General features: G+C 34.4%; 1 pseudogene; it reads left to right on the top strand.

The window, feature by feature from the left end:
- The first annotated feature begins 8,811 nt into the window (after window positions 1-8,811).
- Window positions 8,812-9,268, top strand: LOC110575932 (annotated as a pseudogene).
- Window positions 9,269-10,810: the final 1,542 nt, after the last annotated feature.

A 10,810-nucleotide genomic window follows, 5' to 3' on the forward strand; every position in this document is an offset into this window, starting at 1 on the left:
TGAACAACTCCTATCAAAATGTTTTCCGATCTTTGGGAATTTCAGCTGTCATCTTTCTGAAAATCAACTTGTCGAGTTGAAAGCTTTTAGGAATAAGAACCAATGTCCTCCCAGCGAATGTGGTAATAGCCTGAGTGGGAGGGAGAGAGCAGAGTGCAAAGCAGTGTAGATAATAGAGACAGGTCCTTGGAGCTACACTCATGAAGGAAGGTGTGAGGTCTCTGTGAGAAACAAGCATTGTCTATTCCAATGCTGGGTTGCTAATTCTCTGCTACAGAACACAGAGCATTGTGTTTCTCATTCCACTCACTGGCAGCAAATTTTGCTCCTTGTCATTTTGGATTGTTATAAAAATGTGATCTTTCCCATGATAAATCTAAGCATGTCAATCATATTTTATTAAACTTAGCAGCAGCAATATCTCCTAGCATTCTATCAGTCCATCTCTATTTAGGATTATTATGTTTTTTAACCATGGGTTTTGAGTGATCAGAAAGCATTAGAGCTCTATATTTGTGTGACACTTCTGGAACCTCATATTTCCAAAATGTAATATGCTGTATCATGTGAAGCAAAGTTAAATAGGGAATGAATTTATTCATGAGGGAAAAGAGGTTGGAGTAACTTGCATAGTTCATGCAATCTAGAGTTAAATAAGGCTAGAAAGGATGCAAATCCATGGTAAAATGCTTATTGATGTTTTTGTGATCAGGTTATAAAGAATATTAGTTTTGCTTTTCAGCATGAAAGATTCACGTGAATTATGGTAAACTCCTCTTGAGATTTTAACTCTTACCTTCCAGACTTTGTATACAGTTCATGTACAATATTTTCTATTGTACACTTACCCCTCTTTCCTTAGTTTTGTTCAGTTATATCTAATAATAATAGTATTATAAATAGTAATCCTAATAAATATTGCACAATTAAGATGTACCAGGCACTCTACTAATCTCTTTCAATGCAGTGTTACTTAGTATCACAAAGTTCAGTGACTTAATGCTGTTATCCATTTCATAAATGGGATAATTCAAGATTAAATCAGTTAGCAACTTACCCAAGCTAGTAAAGAAAACCATTACAAGATTAGCTCTATTCTAACCAGTTCCTGAGGAAATTCTGTCTGTGGATATGAAGAGTCTTTTAGGAGTTTCCACCTGACAGTAGAAGGGATCTAATATGGATGGCACTGCTATTATCAAGAACCAGTATATGTCACATTCTATTATAATTACCTAATTATTTGACTATCTTCCTCCAATAGATACCACACTTAGGGTGGACACATTGTTCAACACTGCATCCTAGAATTGAGCACAGTAATGATGCTCATTAAATATTCACTGACAAAACAAGTTAAAGAGAAGCACTGATGAAGAACATGAGCCAACTCATGTCAATTCTATCACAACCTGTTCTTCCCAAATCATGTTGCTCTTGTCCCTCTAATCAGACCTCTGTATCTCATAAGATCTTGTTTTCCTTTTAGTGCCCAGTTTTCCAACAGGACTGCATTTCTTCCATAAACCCAGGAAACCATAGTAGAACACTGAAATTCTGTGGAACACATTTCATATCATGTACCCTTTAACCTCAACAATTGGTTGAGATCCTGCTCTAAAGAGAAATTACTTGGAATCAAAAACAGAGACCTTCAAACTTGGGATATAAATGATATTTTGAATCCCTTAACATCATTTATCTTCTATCAAATTGGTAGAAGGCCAAGTTCACTTGATTCATCTAGTAATCTGTGTTTTATTTCTGGTTGCCATACTTTGGTGATTAATTCTATTTCCAGTTCAATTCCTCAGTTCTGATCTTACTCAGTCTCATTTCTACTTTCACCAAAGTTCAAAAATGTGGTCTCAGTACTCATACAGATAAGAGTAATATAAATTTTCAAGTACATTTAATCTCTGTGCTGAAAATAGATCAGTATAAGTTGAAAGGATCTGTCCAAACTTTATTTAGCTTTAGAAACAACGTGAATTTTAGACTTTTCTTTTCTAACACTTCTGTTGAATTTAAAAGTGGTAAGTTCAAAACAGTAAATTTAAAAAGCCTAATGAGTAAATAAGTTCTATTACTAAAATTTAAAAAGTCAACATAATAATTTGTAACTCACTTCCCTATTTTGTTCTACTTAATCCTTGGGTTTAACTTAATTTTAAATTCCTGAATGAATTTCATAGTATACTTGCAACACAGGTCCAGTTTGCTGATACAATGAATGAAATGGTGGATCTATTTGCAGTTAAGAATGGTTCTGTGTATGTTATTTAGATTTATTCAGGATACTTAGGAGTAACTGAACAGAGAGAAAAAGAGAAAATTTCAAAAACTAATATTTTCCTAAGTGGATTTGCGTACATGCATATATGTGTGTTCGTGTGAGAGAGGGAGACAGACAGAGACAGAGATGGATAGAGACAGACAGATGGACAGACAGAGATGTTTGTGTATGAAGAGTAATTCTTGCTGTGAATTAACTGTGGAAATTGAAGGGTAATGTAACATTTTAGAAACATTTTGCTGCCTGTTATTTTAAACTAGTATTTTTGGGAAAATTTGCAACTCCTTTCAGATAAATGAATAGAGATTAAAGTGACTTAGAATCTTCATATTATAATTTGTTATTCATTTTAGAATTTATTTTTTCAGGCAGTGACTTTATGTTTTATTATATGAATTATCATAGGAACTAATTTAACTACCATGATAGAGAAACCAGTTCAAAAATTAATGATTTAAGTGTCAGTAAAATATTTAGTTTCATTTCAGAGGTCCTATACCTTTTACTACTCAGCTCAGATCTAAGCTATTACGACACAGAAAATAGATGATAGAACTTACCCTCTTGATCATATATAGGCTAGAATGTGGACTCCATAAGATTAATTAAAGATTAATAAGTCTTATGTTGCAGCATCAACATATAAATTCTAAGTACAGTATTATAATAATTGCTATTATTGTTAATTCACACAACTCCTATTTATAAAAAAAGATGTGAAATTATTTATGTAAAACAGAAAAAAACCCTCTTTTAAAAAAAAAAAAAGATTAAAAAGAGAACCAAGTAAGAAATGAACAGCTTATGGGAGAAGAGAATGATTATATGCTGAAATCTATGCTAAAACATATTACTATAACTTAATGAGCTTTCCAATAATCATGTAAAAATATAAAAGAGGAATTATTCAGTTTTTATTTTTTCATTTAATGTAGCATGTTCACTCATTAGGAAGCCACTGTACCATTTTGGATCTTTAAAAAAAGTTTGTTTATGGTCCAACGTTTCAGTTGCTATTGCCATAAAACAAACACCTCTAATCCTAGTGGCTTATTGTTTTAAACAATATGTGTTTATTTAGCTCATGTATCTGGTGCTTTCCTAGAAATAGTTAGATGTAAGCTGGGCTCAGCTGAACAGTGTTGCTGATCTTAGTTGGGTTTTGCTGCCTAACATAGGGTACATTGTCATGTGATGGAAGAGATAGATATAAGAGATGCCTGCATGATTGTTCAGGTGCTTTTCAAGACTGTATTTATACTATGTTTCCTAAAAGCCCATTGACCAAAGCAAATTAGATGGTCGAGCCCTTAGTTGAGGAATGGCAACCTTCCCCCACCTCCTCCCCAAAGTAGGAGAATGCTATACAAAGACACATGGGGAAGGGTACAGATGTCTAATCCTGTTACTGTCAGGGAATGGAGAATTGTAACAGTAATTCTGTCTACCACAGTCTTATCCAGCCATTCACTCAACAGATAATTTTTGAGCAACTTATATGTGACAGGATCTATGTAGAAGCAGGGGATACAGCGGGAAACAAAAATGCAAAATCCCTGGCCTCCCAGGAGTAATATTTTAGGGGAGAAAAGCAGAAACTAAAATCTATAAATAAGATACATAATGCACTCATTAGATCATGACAAATACTGTAGCAAACAAGATAAAGCAGGGAAGGGGAATGGGGAGCCTTAGGAGACAGTATTTTAAATAGGATGATAAGAGAGAGACACAGTGAGGAGGGGACATTTAACTAAAAACCTAAAGGAGGTGAGGGTGCTATCTATACAGATAAATTAGGATTTCAGCTAATCAAGAAAGCAGGAAACGCAAAAACCCAAAACTGAAGCCAGTTAAGTTATGCAAAGAAGGCAATGAGATCGGAGTGATAGGGAAAAAGGCATATGTTGGCTTTATAAGCCACTATAAAGAAGGTGACTTTTACACTGAGTGAAAGCAAAGGCAATTACAGATTTTTGTGACATGACCAGATTCAAGTTTTAACAGGCTCATTCTGCCTGTTTTATTGAGAATAGAGTGTAGGCAGGAGGGAGGGGGCAGAGAGACTACTGCAATAATTTAGACAATGTAAAATGGTGACTTGGAGCCTTGGACCAGGGCCATAGTGGAGGAGATGGCAAGAGATTTTTCAAATCTAGACTTACTTTAAGGGAGAATTGTTAGTATTGACTGAAAGATTGGATGACAGAGGAGAGGGGAAGAACTGCCTTCCAAATTTCTGATACGAGCAACTATGACATAGATGCGACCATTACAGAGATGGGAAGGAAATGGAAACAGCCTTTGGTGATAACCAGGACCTTGCTTGTGGATGTATATCAAAGTGGAGACATCAAGTAGACAGTCATACATACAAGCCTAAACTTTTGGGGGGAGGTGTGAACTAAAGATATACATAGATGAGTCATCAGCATGAAAGATGTTTAAAACTATAGTCATTTACAGCATGGTTCTCAAACACAAGTATACCAATATAGTATAGTATATTGGTATAGTAGAGTATAGTATAGTTCATCAAATTTAAATAAATATATATTATTCGCCAACTGTTTTTAAGATTCTGCTAGGCTCAGAGTGCCTATACTACCCAGCATACTGTCTTAGGCTTCTTAGACATTGTATAAGGTACCCATAATTTTTTTTAAGCCTCAACCAAATAGTTTGGGGTTAAGTGAGGATTTCTGGTAAAACAGTGGAAATAAAGATTAAGTAAGATAAAGCTACAGAAGGCAAATAACCGCAGCTGAGAAAAGATAATGATGAGCTGAGGAATGAATCTTACTGAGCATGGGGATGCCCATGACTTGAGTCTAGAGTCTGCATACCACAGGATCTAAACCCAAGCCAGGCAAGACTGAGGGTGTGCAAATCTGAAAACAAGGGCAAGTAAGCCACAGTGGGAACAGGGATTGATTTGGCAAAGGATTCCAGAAGACACCATTAGAGTCACTTGAGAGACATCTTAAAATCAGTCTCACAGAAACCACTCTATTCTAGTCTCTCATTTAAAGTTCAGTCTCTGAAACACTAGAGATTTCCTCTGATTGGCCTTTCTCTAATTCCAGAGAGCTATGATCTTTCACTTCTATTTAAAAAGCTATAATGCTTTCTCACTGCCACTTCAACACACAAGTCAGAGTAGCGGGGCCATTAACTTGGTGTGTGTTTTACAGATAAATAAGGATTTTGAACTAATCTGTATACAGGGATATTTGGTCAGACCTGGAGATTTAATTGAACTTGGTATTCATTTACAATTAGTTTGTTTTGTTTACTTTCTTATACCATTAGCAAATTTATTAAAAAGGAGATACAAATAAACTTTGTGCCAATTACATAAGAAAATAATTGGATTTTATTAATCCAGGAACTCAGGCAATCAGTTAAGGCAAGGGTACTCTGGTCTCAGTCACCTCATTATTCTTCATGCTAATTAATCGCAAATACTAATGGATCGCTTAGAAATGGGATGCTTTATTCCTTTAGACACATATAAAAGCTCTTAAAGTAGCAATGTTTGTGTCTTTGAAAAAAGTTCTGTTTTACTGAATGGAGTGTTTGCTTTAAAGTAGAAAATTCCATTCTGAGCTATGATAGTGGGTTCTTTATAAATTCTTGTTAAATTAATAATTTAACCCACCAATGAATAACCCTTTCAAGTTTAAAACCTAGTAATAATGCTAACTGGATTAGGAACTAAAAAGAGTACAATATATCAAATACAGGCTCAAGCCCCATCTGTTAAACTAATTGCTTCTATGGTAGTAAGTAGGATTTTTAGCTTCCCTGAGCCTCAGTTTCCTCACTGTAAAATGGGTTAGTAATATTAGCATTGACCATGAAGAATGGGAAAATGCAGTAATGGATATAAAATTCATGGTGCATTTTGGATCCTCAATAAATGTTACTTTTTTCTCTTCTTCCCGTCCCTTTCTCTCACAAATTTAGGATGTGTCCCTCCGAGTCATAGTTGGTAGTAGATTCTTTCCGGATTTTATCTCTTTAAAATAATAATGTTGCTCCAAGCTGGTCCATGCTTCCCAGCCAGTCTGTCTGTGTTAAGCCATATAGGAGTTCATTTGTACTGAGGTAGAAAAGACATAACCAACCTGCCTGACTTTGCTTGGTAGGCAAAATTTCACTACTCTTATATAATGAGGAGGTTTGATCATGCTTTTTCAAAATCATTTAGCCTACCTTATATAAAATTGGAATAATTATTTCTAAAAATTATTTCTAAAAAAGCTTGTAAAATTATCTGTGTGGTATCTATGCAAGTTCTTATGTCAATTTTGTTATTTTAATTTAATCACTATGTTAATGTTGTTTTTAAAAAATATTAACTTATGTTTGTTTCCAAAATTATGTATTTTAAAAAACTTTTATAAATGGGTTATGTCCTTTATCAACTTCTGTTTGCTTTTTTATTTTTTTTTATTAGTCTTGTATGTAAGGTGTCTTTTTGGTCTTATTAGTTTTTTTTTTTTTTTAAGATTTTATTTATTTGACAGAGAGAGACATAGCGAGAGAGGGAACACAAGCAGGGGGAGTGGGAGAGGGAGAAGCAGGCTTCCCGCCGAGCAGGGAACCCGATGCGGGGCTCGATCCCAGGACCCTGGGACCATGACCTGAGCCGAAGGCAGACGCTTAACCATCTGAGCCACCCAGGCGCCCCTGGTCTTATTAGTTTTAAGCTTTCTTTTTATTACTGGTTTTCAGCAGTTTGATGATAATGTGTCCTATGTAATGTTTTTCTTATGCTAGCAGTTTGGATATAATTTAAGGAAATTTGGAAAACTTTCTGTTATTATTTTCTTATATATTCTCCACCTTTTGCACCTTCTGGAACAAAATTATTCATCTGTTAGAGTGAAAAATGTTTTACAGCTCATTCTGTTAATTATTTTTAAATATTTTTCTCTGTGTTTTATTTTTTATAATTTTATTATTACTTTTGCAGCTTTCAATTTTCTGCTAATTTTCTTTAGCATATTTTTCACTTAAGAGATAAAATTTTTTATCAGTATAATTTCCAGTTTTGTAGCTCCAACTTTTTCTCTGATGAAGTTCATGCTTTTCTTTCCATCCTTGAGTATATTCTAAGGCTTAAAATAACTATTTTGAAGTTATAGCCTTCTAGTTCCATCATTTTTGTCATTTCTGGTCTGTTTCTATTGATTCATATTTCTCTTAATTATGTATCACATTTTCCTGTCTCTTTGTGTGGCTTGAAATTTTTAGTTGAATGTTGGACATTACAAATTTACATTGTTTATGTTGTTATATTCCTTTAAAGAGTGATGATCTTTGTTCTGACACACAGTTAAGTTACTTGAAGATCATTTGATTACTCTAAGATTTGTATTTAAGCTTTATTATGGTGAGTCCAGAGTAGCTTTCATTCCAATCCTAATATAGGCCCACTAGTAAAGTGAAACTCTTCTGAAAATTATATCCATTAATATATTGGATATTTTATGTATAGTAATACATTTATATATTTATACATATTTAATATATTTTGTTATTTATTTAATCTGGTTGATAGAAATATGAACTGTTTCTCCCCTTTGTGTGAGCCATGGGCATTGTCCAGTGTATCGCTTTCCACTGTTTTTTAAACTTAACTTTGGGGAAGTTCCTTTCTTGTATGTGCTGTTCAACACTCAGCCAAAACTTAAAGGTGTTCTTTAAAGATCTGTTGGTCTTTCCCTCTCTCTCTCTCTCTCTCTCTCTCTCTCAACCTTTTACCTTTCTGTATTTATCTGTATTCAGCATCATGAATTCTAGCCACTTCTCCCTCCCTAAATGCCAACCCTCTGTAAGTCATTGAGACCTGGAGTCTTTGGGGAATCTCACTCCCTGTGCTGTGATCTGGAAACTCATTCTCTGTGGTAAGCTGGAACAATGTCAGGGCTTACCTTAAATGTTTCCCTTATTCCAAGCATCATAGAAATTCAGTGCCTATCATCCAGTGTCTGAAACTAGCTGTTCCATATATTTTATTCCGTTTGCTACATGATTATGGTGAGAGGGAAATGCCTGCAGTAGTCAATGTTTCATAGATGAAAACAAAAGTAATTTATTCTACCGATTCTACCACTGCAATTCTACCACTCACATTGAAATCTAATTTGCATATTTGCTTCAGATCAGTCTAACGAAGGTATATTTTATACTGAAATGTAAGTCGCATACAGAATAGAACATAAAACATGAGTACAGCTTGATTAACTTTGACAAATTATATTCACCTGTATGTAACCAGAACCTAGATCAAGCAATACTACATTACCCCCTCTATTGCCTTCTGTCAAGATACTCCCTGCTGATGTTAACAACTGACTACTAACAACAGAGATATTTTTACCTGTTTCAAATTTTATATAAATGGAATCCTACATTTCATATTACTTTATACTGGACTTCTTTCATCAAAAATATGTTTGTGGCTCTTCCTGCCTCCAGCCACCCAAGCGAGAGGAGTTGCAATTATGTCCACCCACCTGCAATGGATGGTCCCAAGCACCTGCTCCAGTTTCCTGATCAAGAGGAACAAGCAGACGTATAGCAAAGACCCCAATAACCCAAAGGCACACAACTCTTTTTGCTACAATAGGCTGATCTAGCACAAGGCTGTGGGTGTGGAGCCTGCTGCAGAAGGCAAATGTGTACTGGTGGTCAAGAAACAGAGATCTGGTCCGAGAAAGCCTGCTACCTCTTACAAGTGGACCACCATTAGAAGAACACCCAGGCTACCCTCAGCAGCAACGGGACATGATCCACAAGAACAAGGACAGCCCAGATCTGCACATGGCCACTGTTCATAGAGCCAGGGCTATCCTATCTAGCCAGAAGCCTGTGATGCTGAAGATAAAGCAGCCAGCCCCACCCAGAACTTCTGAATACCTGCTCCCCACCACCAAAGCAATAAAGATGTCAACTACCTAAAAAACAAAACAAAAACAGAAACAAAAAAAGTTTGTAGAATTCATCTATGTTGTATATAATAATGCATACATTCATTTAATGATATACAATTATAATTATTCCATATTAAATACAACAAAATGTGTAATCATTCTCCTTTGGTAGACATATAGGTTGTTTTGAGATATTTTTTTTTTAAACAATGAGGTTGCTATGACTACTCTTTTTATCTGTTTACAGTGGACATAAATGCACATTTGCGGACACTTTGTATCTAAGAGTTGAACTATTTGTATATTTCAAATCATTTTTAAATAAATGAAACATTGGAAGTAAAACCATCGCACTCTTTTTCCTCTAAGTTCCTTTAATGTAGGTACCTATTATCATGATTTGCTGGAAACTCTTTCTGGGCGTATTTTAATATATTGACCTATATGTGCAGTATTTACATGTAATGCCCTATAATATTGTTTAATAACCAGGTGAATGGTATATGATTTTGCTCTCAGTATCATATTTATTCATTCTGTTAAATTTAGGTTGTGCAGTTGTGATTCTGCTGACACCCAACAATAATTTGGGAACATTGCTTTCTTAACTGCTTCTTGGAATAGATAAAGTAAATTCAGAATTATCCATTCATTGAAAAACTTGTAAGCATTCTCTCATGGAATCTTTCAGGAATTTTTTTTTTTTATTTTGGCAGAGGATGGATTTGAAAGTTTAAATAGTGAGTGAAGGTAATGGGGAATTGTTAAAATATCATTTTTGAATATTCTTATGGTAATTGGATAGATTTTTCTATATTGGGTCAGCCTCAGCATTTTACCTATTCTGGTATATCAATCTTTAAAGTATTAAAATCTATTACTGTAAACTGAGCAAAGAATTATCCTATAATTCTTATTTTTTATATTTATCTAAGTTTATGTCCCTGATCTCTTTTCTAATGTGAAATTTTGCTTTCTGCCTTTTTCCTTTTTGAAATTAAATATGTGTACATTTATTCAGGCGATGTTGCTCAAAACAGCAGCAGATTGTAAAGAACCCAAATTTTCACAAAAGACAATAGCAAATAAATTATGGTACTTTCACACATTGGAACATGCAGCCACCCACACATCACCACCGCCAAAAAAAAAAAAAAACCTGATGTCAATAAGTGAAGGAAAAAAAATTGTAGCTGATGTATGCAATATGCTGTGATAAGTATAAGAAAGAGAGTTAATATTATATACATGAATATATGATATATAAATATTATAGATGTATATATATGCATATATGTATATGTGTATATTATATGCACACACATATACCTCTGGAAAAATTCAAAAGGCAATTAGTTGCCTTCAGACAGAGGAATGGCGGTGCTAAGGGACAGTATGGCCAGGGAGACATTTCACTATCCATCCTTTATATCTTTGGAATTTTGAAGTATGTCAGTTATGTGAATATATTACCTCTCCAGCAGAAAGGAAGAAAGAAAGAAAGAAGAAAGAGAGAAAGAAAGAAGAAAGAAAGAAAGAAAGAAAGAAAGAAAGAAAGAAAGAAAGAAAG

This window comes from Neomonachus schauinslandi, chromosome 11 (assembly GCF_002201575.2).
Source record: "Neomonachus schauinslandi chromosome 11, ASM220157v2, whole genome shotgun sequence".
NCBI classification, from domain to species: domain Eukaryota; kingdom Metazoa; phylum Chordata; class Mammalia; order Carnivora; family Phocidae; genus Neomonachus; species Neomonachus schauinslandi.